Genomic DNA, 14,673 nt, shown 5'->3' on the forward strand with positions numbered 1-14,673 from the left:
CAGTTTTAGAAACCATATGTAAAATCTCCCTTGCAACTCCTCCTTTTGATTAGAAAATTATATTAGATTCATATTTGAAAAGTCAGTTGTATATTTTAATTAAAGGGAGAAATAAAAAGTCTTTTTCCCTAAAGCAGGCTTACAAAGAATGGAGAAGTTATTTCTCCCAATAATGACTTAACAAATGAGGTTTTAGTCCCCTGAATTAGGGTAAAGATTAGGAGGAAAAAACCATCCATACAGTGAGCATTTATTATCATGGACTTTGAAAGTGCCTATCTTTTTGGTACTTGGCAACACATAGTAAAACTATCCACAAGGATTCTAAAAAGGCAACATTATTTCAACAAAAATAGCCAAACTGTTGCCAGACAACAAAGTAGCAAATTCATCTAGGCTCACTGGTGCATGTCTTGACTTTCCAAATGAAACTTTGCATCAAAGGAAAAGCTTGGGGCGCCTGGGTGGCTCAGTTGGTTAAGCGACTGCCCTCGGCCCAGGTCATGATCCTGGAGTCCCGGGATCGAGTCCCGCATTGGGCTCCCTGCTCGGCAGGGGGTCTGCTTCTCCCTCTGACCCTCCTCCCTCTCATGCTCTCTGTCTCTCATTCTCTCTCTCAAATAAATAAATAAAAAATCTTAAAAAAAAAAAGGAAAAGCTTGAGCACCTTTCTATAAGATCAATCAAAACTAAACTACAATTGATACAACTTTTAAGAGTTACAAATTTCCACCATTCTAATCTCTCTAACTCTTAAGAGCAATCTTATTTTGCTTGATTGCAGTTGAGTCAGAAGAAAGAAAGGGGATATTTAAAATGTAGAGTTTGTAATACAACACTGGTTTTGTTTATTAAGCGGTTTTTTCTAAAAAGAATACCAAAACTTTGTACACTTGATCGGACTGGTACTGGAAAAAGTAAACAACACTACCAAATAATGATGAGAACATTTTATCCAGGTTAGCTCAAATAGATAAGCCTTGCTTTTAAGTGAAAAATTCCATGGAAACTGATGTACAAAAGAAGGGAGCATCTCAAGTTCACACTAGAAAGGTCACTGGCAGAGATCAACTTCATAGTATTTAGTGTATCTATCCTGGAACAAAATAAGGCTAAGCTGATTAAGCAGGGATTTGAGCCTACAAAGGAGTAAGTCCAGGTATTACAGATTAATGTTTAAAGAACTACACTCCTTATTTTCAACATTCTCCTTATATTTTTTGAGTTCTTGAATAACTTAGAGAAGAACTCCATAACCCAAAACATCTTCAAAATGATAATGTACAAGAAACCCCCCAAATAATCAGTCCTCTTTGAATGTGCCTCTGTTCCATAAGAATGTGAGAATTGGGTTTCTCCAGAAAGTGAGAAACCTATTTTCAATGATGATGACTTTTCTTTATTTTTTTTTTTAAATATTTTATTTATTTGACAGAGAGAGAGAGAGAGAGCATGAGCAGAGGGGAGGAGCAAGGGGAGTAGGAGAAGCAGGCTCCCTACTGAGCAGGGAGCCTGTTGTGGGACGCGATCCTGGGACCTCAGGATAATAACCTGAGCCAAAGGCATATGCTTAACAGACTGAGCCACCCAGGCACCCCCACTTTTCCTTATTTTCCTTATTTTCAATTGAGAAAGGGACAAAGAGCTAACTTTGAATTTGAAGTTTTACAAGTGTACATTTTGAAGATATCTTTTTATCCTGAGAATATTTAGAAGAATGCTAATAGTTAATAGTGACTAACATTGACTCTGTTTCAATATGGTAGATTGAGCACATGTATCTAATTACAATATTTTCTGAAGCCCCACTAAAACTATAGTAAAGTATTTTTTAAAAAAATACTTTGAGTTATAATTGACATACAAAAAGCTGCACATATTTAGTGTATACTACCTTATGAGTTTGAAGACAAGCATTTATAACTATGAACTCATCACCATAATCAATCTCATAAACATATCATCACCTCCAAAAGTGTCCTCCCACCCTACTTATTTATTTGTGTATGTGTATGATAAGAAAACTTAATGAGATATCATCTCATACCCAGATGTATGGTTATTATCAAAATCACAAAAGATAACAAGTGTTGGTAAGGATGTGGTGAAAGGGAACTCTTGTACACTGCTGATGATTATATAAATTGGTATAGCCTTTATGGAAAACAGTATGAAAGTTTCCTCAGAAAAATGAAAAAATGAACTACCATATGATCCATCAATCCTATTTCTGTGTGTATAATCAAATGAAATAAAATCACTATCTCAAGATATCTACACTCCCATGTTTTGTGCAGCATTATTCACAGTAAACCTATGGGAGCAACCTATGTAGCCATTAATTGATGAATGGATAAAGAAAATGTGATATGTTTACACAGTGTGATATTATTCTGCCTTAAAACAGAGGGAAATCCTGCCATTTGTGACAACATGGATGAACCTTAAGGACATCATGCTAAGTGAAATAAGCCAGAGAGAGAAAGACAAATACTGTATGATCTCACTTACATGTGTAATCGAAAATAGTCAAACTCATAGAAGCAGAGAGTAAAATGGTAGTTATCAGGGGTTGGGGATGTGGGGCAAATGGGGAGATGTTGGTCAAAGGGTACAAACTCTCAGCTATAAGATGAATAAGCTCTGGAAATCTAATGTACAGCATGGAGACTACAGTTAGTGATAATGTATATTTGAAATTTCCAAAATTTCTTATCCAAAAAGGGGGAGGTAACTGTACGAGGTGTTGGATATGTTAATTTGTTTGACTACAGTAATCACTTCACAGTATATACATATATCAAATCACATTGGATATCTTAAATATGTATAGTATAAGTTAATAATACCTCTATAAAACTGACAAAATATGTATCACACATTCAAAAACCAGGAAAATATGACTCAGAATGAGAAAATCAATCAATCAATATAAACTGCACCAGAGCTGCTACAAGTGTTACAATTAGCAGATAAGTGTATTAGAAATGTTACTATAAATATATTCCAGGGGCACCTGGGTGGCTCAGTTGGTTAAGCAACTGCCTTCGGCTCAGGTCATGATCCTGGAGTCCCGGGATCGAGTCCCACATTGGGCTCCCTGCTCAGCAGGGAGTCTGCTTCTCCCTCTGACCCTCCCCCCTCTCATGCTCTCTCTCTCTCATTCTCTCTCTCAAATAAATAAATAAATAAAATCTTTTTTAAAAAATTAAATAAATAAATATCTTCCACATGTCCAAAAGTTAAGACATGGAAGATTTTTTTTTAAACCCAAATAAAACTTTAAAGATAAAAACTACATTGTCCAAGGTGAAAAAATCTCTGAATAAGATTAATGGTAATTAGGCACTGCAGGAGAAAAAGAGTAGTGAACTTAAAGAGAAAATAACAGAAACTATCCAAAATGAAACATGGATATAAAAATGAAATAACTTCCCCCCCAAAAAATGAATATATAGTATCATTGTGAACTATGAGACAACTTCAAGCAACCCAAGATATGTGCATTTAGTCTTCCATGGAGAAAAGAACAAGAAGGGAAAGCAAAAAATATTTGAAGAAATAACCTCCAAAACTTTCCAAATGTGATGAGAACTATAAATCTCCAGTCCAAAGAACTCAGTGAACTCTAAGCACAAGAAACAAAGAGGGGCGCCCAGGTGGCTCAGTAGGTTAAGTGTCTGCCTTCAGCTCAGGTCATGATCTCAGGGTCCTGGGATCGAGCCCATGTCAGGCTCGCCGCTGAGCAGGGAATCTGCTTCTCCCTCTCCCTCTGCCCCTCCCCCCCCATGCTTGTATGCTTTCTCTCTCTCTCTCAGATAAATAAATAAAATCTTGAAAGGAAGGAAGGAAGGGAGGGAGGGAGGGAGGGAGGAAGGAAGGAAGGAAGGAAGGAAGGAAAGAAAGAAAGAAAGAAAGAAAGAAAGAAAGAAAGAAAGAAAGAAAGAAAGAAAGAAAGAAAGAAAGAAAGAAAGAAAAAAACATGCCAGGGTATATCATAATAAAATTGCTTAAAATCAGTGATAAAGACAAAGTCTTAAAAGCAGCCCCCTAAAAATAAACATGTAATATACAGACAAAAAGATGTGAAAATGACAACAGATTTCTAGTTGGATGCAATGCAAGAAGGAACACAATGGAGCAATATGTCTAAAGTACTAAGAAGAAAAAAGAGTGCCAAACAAACAAACAAACAAAAAAAACAGTAGGGGCACCTGAGTGGCTCAGTCGGTTAAGCATCTGCATCAGCTCAGGTCATGATTCCAGGGTCCTGGGACTGAGCACCCTGCTCAAAAAGGAGTCTGCTTCTCCCTCCGCCTCTACCTACCCCTGCTTGTGCTCTCTCTCTCTCTCTTTCAAATAATTAAATATTTTTTTTAAACTGTAGAATTTTATACCTAGAGAAAACATCTTTGAAAAATGAAGTCAAAATATTTTTTCAGACATATAATAGCAACAAGAATTTATCATCAACATACTCACAAAAAATTACATTGAAAAACTCTAATATTTAAAAACTAAGAAATACTTTTAAATAATCCATGGCTCTAAAAAAGAAAAAAGTAGAAAGAGAAATTAGAATGTATTTTGAACAGAATGAAAATACAAACACAATTATTATGGGTTAGACTGTACCCCCCAAAAAATTATGTTCAACTTCTAAACCCCCAGGATCTCAGAACGTATGTGACCTTATTTGAAAATAGAGTCATTATAGGTATAATTAGTTAACTCAAGAAGATGAGGTAATACTGGATAGGGTGAGCCATAATCTAAAATGACTGGTGCCCTTACAAGAAGAGACACACACAGAAAGAACATCACATGATGACTGACACAGAGATGAGTACAATGCACCTTCAAGCCAAGGTACACCAAGAATTACTGCTACCATGAAAAGCCAGGAAGGGTCAAGGAAGATTGTACCGAGAGTCCCAGAGGGAGCATGGCCTTGCTGACACCTTGATTCCAGACTTCTGGCCTCTAGAACTGTGAGAGAATAAAATTTCTATTGTATAAAGCCACTCAGTTTATAACACTTTGGTACCACAGCCCTATAAAACTAATAAAACATATCAAAACATGTGGGATGCCACTAAAAAACAGTACTTAGGGAGAAATTTAAAGCACTTAATACTTACACTGGAAAATAAGAATCAACTCAAATCAATGACATCAGTTTCCAAAGTAGAAAGAGGAAATAAAATAAATATCAGAGCATAAATTGTCTAGAATTCAGAAAATTAAAAAAAATGAAACAAAAAATGGTTCTTTAATAACATCAATAAAATTGACATACATTCTAGCTAGACTACTAGAAAAAAATTTGAATAAAAGAGAGATGACACTAGTTACCAAACTTAGGAATGAGGGAAGCAACAGAACTATAGATTCTATGAATATTTAAAAGATAGTAAGGGAACACTGTAAACATATTTATGGCAATAAATTCAGCAACTTAGATGAAATGGATAAATTCCTTGAAAGATACAACTATAATGCCTACATAAGAAATAAAATACTATCTATGAAAAATACTTAATTGTAGTTAACTTTCCCAAACACAGAAAAAATCCAGGTACAAATAGTTTGACAGACCATTTATCCCAAAATTCAAGGAAAAAATAATACCAATCCTACACATATGCTTCCAAAAAAAATTGAAAAGAAAGAAATAATTCACAAATAATTCTATAATGCCAGAATCACCATGACATCATAACCAGACAGGGACAGCCTGCTTGCATGGCAGCCTCCGGTGCCCGCCACCTCTGCCATGCCCAACATCATGCTCTTCAGCAGCAGCTTGCACCAGGACCTGATCCAGCACGTGGCCGACTGGCTGGGCCTGGAGCTGGGCAAGGTGGTCACTAAGAAGTTCAGCAACCAGGAGACCAACGATGAGATCAGTGAAAGCAGGAAGGGCGAAGATGTCTAGAACATCCAGAGTAGCTGTGGAGAAATCGACAACAACCTGATGGAACTCCTTGTCATGATCAACGCCTACAAGATCTTGTCATCATCCAGGGTGACTGCTGTGATCCCATTTTCCATACTCTTGACAAAATAAAAAGGACAAAAGTTGTGCTCCGATTTCTGTGAAACTTGCGGCCACTATGCTCTTGCTGGGGCAGATCACATCATCACCGTGGACCTGCATGTCTCTCAGATCCAGGGATTCTTTGAGATTCCAGTGGATAATCTGTCCACGGAGCCTGCAGTCCTGCAGTGGATTTGGGAGAACATTGCCAAGTGGAGGAACTGTATTATCATTTACCTGATGCCAGGGGAGCTAAAATGGAGGTATCAATTGCAGTGAATGTGGGTGAATGTGGAATTTCCCTTGATTCACAAAGAGAGTCAGAAAGCAAATGAAATGGACCAGATGGTTCTGGTGGGCCACGTGAAGGACCGCATGGCTGTCCTCATGGAGGACATGGCTGACACATGTAGCTGCCATGCTGCTGACAAGCTACTCTCAGGAGCCACCAAGGTTTATGCTATTCTTACCCATGGAATCTTCTCTAGGCCAGCTATTTCCAGCATAAATAATGCTGCCTTTGAAGCTGTTGTCACAAACACCATTCCACAAGGGGACAAAATGAGACATTGTTCCAAGATTCAGGTTACTGATATCTCTATGATCTTGGCAGAGGCAATCCCAAGGACACACAACGATAAATCTGTGTTTTACCTGTTTGGTTACATCCTGCTATAGATCCCAGATGTGAAGTGTGGAGCAAGCCTTCACTGGCTTCTGAATTACATGTGTTTATCTGACTTTTTAGTTTTAGGACTCAGCAACTGTAGGATAAGGCAAAAGCATCTGATCTTTGTATACTCCAGAATCCATTGTTTCCCCCTTCTCAAGCTCAAGACCATTTATTTCCAGTTTGTGGAGAGGGTAGTGGTTATTTGATCTTTCATTAGTGAGAATAATTCATCATCCTGACTTGTTCTGATAAGTGACCTTTTTCTTTGGTCTGTCAGTACTTTGAGGCCACAACTTTCAAGTATATAATTCCATTGCAGAAGTTCATAGTTTATATATTTTGAGGGTGCCAAAGGTGACTTCAGATTAAAGCCTTCTGTGTAAATAATGATAATGCCAAAGGACATTTGGGTAAAACCCTGTATACAGAATTAGCCTTTACTTCTGAGTGAACCTGAGAAAATCAATAATACCCTGAGTTTTGATTTTTTTTTTTTTTAGGAAGCAGGTTTCAAATAAACCATTGTTGTTGTGCTTAATTTGACCAAATTTTATATAGCTTAAGATGGTCACTGACACGTTTACTTTCTGATAAAAATGAGACACATCAGAGGCAATGCAGTTCAGTATTTTTTATTGCCACTTCTAAAAAATATGTTATAACTATCACTTACCTGAAATATCATGTTCTAAAATTCCAAAATTATGTTCAGCAATATATCTGACTGAGAAAGTATTTGGAGACAGACTCTGCAGGCCCACTGGTTGCACTCACACTGTGCTCCGCCATCCCAAGCAGACAGTTCTTTGAGCAGCTCCTCCTGTCCTGCCATCTTGCTTTACCACCTATTTTTAGCTCTAGCTTTTACTTTGCTTTTTTTCCAATAATTTCATGTTGTGGATTTCCACGAAAACAAAGACTCCCCTAAGTCCCCTCAATTTACTAGTCTGATCATTATTTTGTTTCTGACATAATAAAAAAGTGAATTTTTGTGAGTGCCCCCAAATTCTTTTTTAAACATTACTTCCTTAGTTTTGATTTAATACTCTTTTGCCTTTGTAATCAGAAGTAGCAAGTCTCCTAGGCAACTGATTACTTTAACGTTTTAAAACTGTTACATGAAAAATGTGGGTAAGAAAGGCCTCCAAAAAAAAGTACAGATTAGTAAGCACTAATTTTTCCTCCATCAAGATAATGTTCAAATGATGGCCAAGAGTAACCATGGAGGCAAAGATTGCTTTATTAACTAGATGGCCCTTGACAACATCCTCCTCAGTGAGGTGTCTACCTGCCTGGGGCCGAAGGCAAGCACTGACTCCCTGTGAGTTTTGTCATATCCACATTGGCTCGGAATTCTTCAGCCCCCAAAGAAGAGAATTTGCCTGCACAAAGCCTTGGAATATTAACAATCTCTAGTTTCTGCTGAATCTTAAAACTTGAATAGAGGAAATTCTCTGATCTAAATTCTTTGGGCAGAAAAATCAAATCTTTAAGTCACTAACAAATTTGAACAGCAATCTTTAAGGTTTCAAACTTCACTACAGCAGAGATTTAAGTTAAAAAGTATCACTTTTGTCATTGTAAAAATGAGCACTTTGCTGTACCTTAAAATTGCTTTTGAAAAAAAAAAAAATGGTATTGTAGCCTGGTAGAGTCAGCTATGCAATACAGATTGACTATATCTAGAAAGAGTTGACATGAGTATGTAAAGAGCCTATTTAGTTAGATTACATAATTTTTAGTTTTGATAAATGATTGATATCTATCTCTTGGGATTTCTATGCACAGACAAATGAAAATGTAGTTATAAACATGAAGAGGTAGACAGCCTTGGCATACATGACTGAAAAAAGTTTATTTAGAGGTAAACATTTCATGTTAAGATTGAACCTAAGATATGGAGTTGTTTTAAGATAATCTTCAGATTAAAAAAAAAATAGAAAAATCTACATTGTCATTGTCTGAATTAAGAATTAACTGTTTCTATCATTTAACCTCACTTTTTATTTTCAAGGATTTCTGATATATTAACTAATTAGACTAGACTTGGCCATATACAGAGGCAATGTAGACCTTAACTATTTGATGGTTTCAGTTTTATTTTTTTTTAATTTCAAAGATTTTTTTTTTATGTTCAGTTAGCCACTGTATAGTACATAATCAGCTCCTGATGCAATGTTCAGTGATTCATCAGCCAAGCACAACACCCAGTGCTCATCACGGCACATGCCCTCCTCAACATCCATCACCCTGTGATGGTTTCAGTTTTAAAAAAGATGAAGAAGGCAGCCTGAGGAGTAGCCCAACCCTAGAACTTGCATATCCCTTGCTGATTGTGTGGGAATAATTAAATGAAACATCAAATATATTGGTCCCATCTAACTCTGCCGATTAGGAATATATTATTTGCAGTGCTTGTAGAATATAAGGTTTTAAGATTGTCCAACACTGTACTAAAACATTTCAAAAAAACCATGCTACTTCTTTAAAAAAAAAAAGAAAAACACATAAAGACATTGCAAGAAAATAAAACTACCCAATATCCCCCATTAATATGGTTTTTTAAATTCTAATTAAGTTTTAGGAAAAAATATGTGTCACCATATAAAAAGGATAATACAATATGATTAAGAAGTATTCATTCCAGAAATGAAGGATTAGCTTAACATCTGAAAACCAATCAATGTAATGATCATATTAACAAACTACAAAAGGAAAAGTATATGTTCAGTTCAATACATGCAGAAAAATCATTTGAATAGATCACTTTCTACTGCTAATAAAAACTTGCAGAAAACAAATAATAGAAGGAAACTTCCTCAACCTGAAAAAGAGAATCTATGAAAAATCCAAGCAACATCATACTTAATTATGGCAAACTGAATGCTATAGCCCCAAATTAGGGAGAAGACAAGGTTGTCCACTCCCACCTCTTTTATTCAATATTGTGTTAGAGTTTCTAGTCATGGCAATAAGGGAAGAAAGAAATAAAAGCCATCAGATTAGAAAGGAGGAAAGAAAACTGTCTTTATTCACAGACAATGTAACTCTTTAGAAAATCCTTTGAAATAGAAGATGGTGGTGTAGAAAGACCCTGAACTCATTCCTTCCCATGAACACACTGAATCCACAACCACATGTAGAACAATTGCCTCTGAAAAAGACTTGAGAACTAGCTGAACATTTGGTTCACATCAAATGAAAAAAGGGCCATATCAAGGTGGATAGGAGAGGCTAAGACACTGTTTTGCTAAAAATTTACTGCCCTGGCATATGAACCCATAATCGGGAGGGATCTCACAAACCAAGCTTCTCCTAGAGGAATGAAGATTTGTAATCTACATCAAGCACTCCAACTCTTAAGACCTGTATCTGAGAGACAATTCTCAGACCTGGGGATCTGTAGCAAACTGAGAGACTGCCCTTTAAGGACTCATCTAGAGACTCACTTGACCCAGGGCCCATTACAAAGGCAGCAGTTTGGAAAGTACCCAGACTACATGTAAAGGAGATTTGTTTACTAATCTTAAAGCTTCAACTGGAAGGGCAGAGACCTGTTGGGATTCTCTCCAAGGATGGAGACACTGGTGTGCCCCATTTTTGCACTCTCCCTCTACCTTGCCATAGCCAGTAGGCATATGCCATCCCTATGCTCTCCCCTGCCTCACTAAAAGTGGCACAGTGAGAGGTGCCTGGGTGGTTCAGTCATTAAGCATCTGCTTTCAGCTCAGGTCATAATCCCAGGGTCCTGGGATCGAATCCTGCACTGGGCTCCCTGCTCAGCAGGAAGCCGGCTTCTCCCTCTCCCACTCCCCCTGCTTGTGTTCCATCTCTCACTGTCTCTCTCTCTCTGTCAAATAAATAAATAAAATCTTTAAAAAAAAGTGGCACAGTGCCAGTGTCTTGTAATCCAGTTTTTAGAGTGGATCCCAGGAGATGCCTCCTGAGCACTTGGTTCTAGAGGCTACAGGGGCTTGCATTCTTGAGTCCCAAGGGACTGTAACAATCAGAGACAGTTCTTGGCAGACTAACACCCCCGGGGCACTGTACAGATCAATAACTGAAACACCCCATCTTTCTGAGAAGGAGACCTATGTGCCTCCCCAGGAGCACTGGCCTGATGAGCAGGCTCCTGGTCTAGCATACTCCTATAGGCCTACATAGGTGCTCTCAGGGAAAGGAGGCCAATGGATGCAGCCTTTGCACTCTTCCTCTGCCTCACTTCAGCTTACCAGTATCCCAGGAAGGAGCTTATACTCCTGTCTGGCACCTTGATTTTGCTGCCAGAGAACACCTCTGGCTCTGAAGGCGAGCAGGCCTCACATTTGTACATCCCACAAGATTATAACCAAGTAAGAGTTTGCAAAGAGCTACTGCCCTCAGGGCACAGCAAGAAGCAATAGACTAGGAGCTGAGTCTCTCTGTGAAAAAATATATATAAGCTTATCATCGTAGCTGCAGCCCTAAAAGTAGGCTTCAAATTAAATACATATCTAAGAGTTGACTATAAACCTTTCAAGAGACCCAGAGTGGCAGGCACTATCTTTATGTTCTCCCTCTATCACATTTCAGAGCACCAATATCTCTTGGAAGGGAGCTCTTATTTGTGTCTGGTGTCCCAGTTTTTACATCTGGTACCCTAGTATTTGAGGCTCCCATACAGGAGATGCTTGATCACCTGATTCTGGTGGCCAAGACAGCTTGATGTCCTAGGTCCCATGGGACTATAACAATCAGATGTTCTTGGCAGGCCACCACTCCCAGAGTGCTACACAGCCAGCAGACTAAAACACACTCCCAGACTTTCTCTGAAAGAGGTCCATTTATCTTGTCCTGGAGCTTCAGCCTGAGACCTAGGCTTCAAGTTTGCCTTGAGGCTAGAGAGGTACTCTCAGGAAATATAGACCAGGAGACATCATCTTTACACTCTCTCTCTGCCTTACTATAGCTCACCTGTACCTCCCAGAAAGGGGCCTATACACTTCTCTGGAGCCCAATTTTTGCAAGGGTTGCAAAGGGGACAGCACCTGATCTCCTAATCTCAAAGCCAGCAGGATCTACAATGACAGTCCCACAGGATTGTATATATTACATATTTTAAAAGCTACTGCCTAAGTAAGGGTCTGGCCTCTAATTGACTTGAAACTAGATGCTGGTACATCCTCAACAACTGAAGCTATTAAAAATAAATCAGGCTGCTTAGACAATGACAAAGGTTCAAGAAACATCCAAAAGTTAGGGCAAGGTTAAATAATAAGGTTCATGTTCTAAAGGAGTGCACTCCCGAAAGACTAGGAAAAATAGCTGTTTCACCTAATACATAGAAAAAAATAAAATAAAAAAGAGTCAATTAAAATGAAGAAACAGAGAAATATGTTCTAAACAAAAGAATAAGATAAAACCTCTGGAAAAAACCTTAATGAAATATGGATAAGTAATTCACCTAAAAAAGAGTTCAAAGTAACAGTCATAAAGATGCTCACCAAACTTGGAAGAAGAATGGATAAACACAGTGAGAACTTCAACAAAAAGATAGAAAATATAAGAATATATCAAAAAGAACACATAGAACTGAAGAATATAATAACTGAATTGAAAAATACGCAAGAGATTCAACAAGACATTAGATGAAGCAGAAGAAAGGATCAGTAATCTCAAAAACAGGACAGTGGAACTCATCCAAGCAGAGAAAAAAATAATTTTTAAAAAGTAATGATAGGGGGCGCCTGGGTGGCTCAGTTGGTTGGGCGACTGCCTTCGGCTCGGGTCATGATCCTGGAGTCCCGGGATCAAGTCCCGCGTCGGGCTCCCTGCTCGGCGGGGAGTCTGCTTCTCCCTCTCCCGCTCCCCCGTCTTGTGTTCTTTCTCTCTCTCACTCTCTCTCTCAAATAAATAAATTAATTAATTAATTAAAAAAAAAAAAGTAATGATAGGGAGGAGCAAGATGGCGGAGGAGTAGGAGACCTAAATTTCGTCTGGTCCCAAGAATTCAGCTAGATAGGGATCAAACCATTCTGAACACCTACGAACTCAACAAGAGATCAAAGAAAAGAATAGCAGCAACTCTCTGAACAGAAAAGCGACCACTTTCTGGAAGGTAGGACATGCGGAGAAGTGAATCTGAGGCGATATTCTGAAAGACAGACGGCAGGGGGAGGGGACCTCCCTCGGCCGCTTCTGGCAAGTGATAGAGCCGCGGAGCACAAAATCAGAACTTTTATTAGAGGTCTGCTCCACTGAGGGACGTTGCTCCAGTGGCTAAATGGGGGTGGGGGGTGGAACTCTCACTGGAACAGTGTGGTCTCAGAACCCTTGGGGTCACAAAAAGACCAGGGGTGCCTGAGTGCGGCAGAGCTCCCAGGTATCGGAGCAGGGAAGCCGGCTGCAGAGAAGGAGCGGAGGTGCAGGCTCTCAGCTCGGGGTTGCCATAAACCGTGATCCGGGGCACAGTCAGGCCACTGCTCTTCCAGCAGGGACCCAACAAGCGGCAGATCCGGGGAGACTCCCCTTCCACCCCTGGGAGGAATGGCGTGGGAGCACACCGCAGAGATCTGCTGGGTTTGGAGACTCCACACGGGGTCAGGTGCCAGAGATAGAAATGCTCAGTCACAGGCCGGGTGAGCACGGAGTGTGGCCAGAGACCAGGGAGACAGCAGTGATTGACTGCTTTGCTCTGGGGGTGCACTGAGGAGTGGGGCCCTGAGTTCTCGGCTCCTCTGGGGAGGAGACTGGGAGGCTGCCATTTTCACTCTCGTCCTCCAAAGCCGTACAGAAAGTTTGCAGGGAACAAAAGCTCCCGAGAGCAAACTGGAGATTACTTAGCCCGCCCCGGCAAGGGTGGGGCAATGCCGCCTCGGGCAGACATTTGAGAACCACTGCAACAGGCCCCGCCCCCCAGGAGGTCAGCAAGAACAGCCAGCCAAGACCAAGTTTACCGATCATTGAGAAGGGCAGAACGCCAGCACTAGGGCAATACTGCACATAGAATTAATGGCTTTTTTCCCCCTGATTCTTTATTCTTTCAAAGTTAATTTTTTTTTAATTTTCTTTTTTTTTTTGAATTTCTCTTTTTCCCTTTTTCAACCAACATCTTATCAATCCCTTTTTTAAAAAAATCGTTTTTGTTTTTCATTTTTAGAGTCATATTCTATCCCTTCATTGTAGTTAACCTTATTTTTGGTATATATATATATATATATATATATATATATATATATATATAAAGTTGTTCTCTCTTTAAAATTTTGGGATACAGATTCTTCTAACAGACCAAAATATACCCTAAATCTCTAGTGTATGGATTTGTTCTAGTCTCCTGCCTGATCACATTCTCTTTTTTTTTTTAAATCCTCTTCTTTCTTTTTTCAACCAACTTCTTATCAATTCCGTTTATAAAATCTTTTATAATTTTCATCTTTACAGTCATATTCCATCCCTTCATCATATTTAGCCTTATTTTTATACATATATAAGTTTTTCTGTCTTTAAAATTTTGGGAGGCACTTTCTCTAACACACCAAAATACGCCCAAAATCTAGTGTGTGGCACTGATCTATGCACCAGCCTGATCATATTTGATCATATTCTGTTTTTTTGTTTGTTTCTATCTTTTTCTTTTTTTTTTTTCTTTTTTCTTTCTTTCCCTTTCTTTTCACCGGTTTCAGGTCTCTCCTGATTTGTTTAGTGTGCATTTCTCTGGGGACGTTGTTACCCTGTTAGCATTTTGTTCTCTCATTCATCTATTCTTCTCTGGACAAAATGACAAGATGGAAAAAATCACCTCAACAAAAAGAACAAGAGGCAGTACTGACTCCCAGGGACCTAATCAATACGGACATTAGTAAGATGTCAGAACTAGAGTTCAGAATGACGATTTTAAAGATACTAGCTGGGCTTGAAAAAAACATGAAAGATATTAGAGAAACCCTTTCTGGAGAAATAAAAGAACTAAAATCTAACC

The 14,673-nt window shown here is 38.8% G+C and overlaps 1 pseudogene; it reads left to right on the top strand.

Annotated features, from left to right (window-relative positions):
• Positions 1-5,776: 5,776 nt before the first annotated feature.
• Positions 5,777-6,958, top strand: LOC102740103 (ribose-phosphate pyrophosphokinase 2 pseudogene; annotated as a pseudogene).
• Positions 6,959-14,673: the final 7,715 nt, after the last annotated feature.

Source organism: Leptonychotes weddellii, chromosome 1 (genome assembly GCF_054177405.1).
Source record: "Leptonychotes weddellii isolate Sample4059 chromosome 1, ASM5417740v2, whole genome shotgun sequence".
Lineage (NCBI taxonomy): Eukaryota > Metazoa > Chordata > Mammalia > Carnivora > Phocidae > Leptonychotes > Leptonychotes weddellii.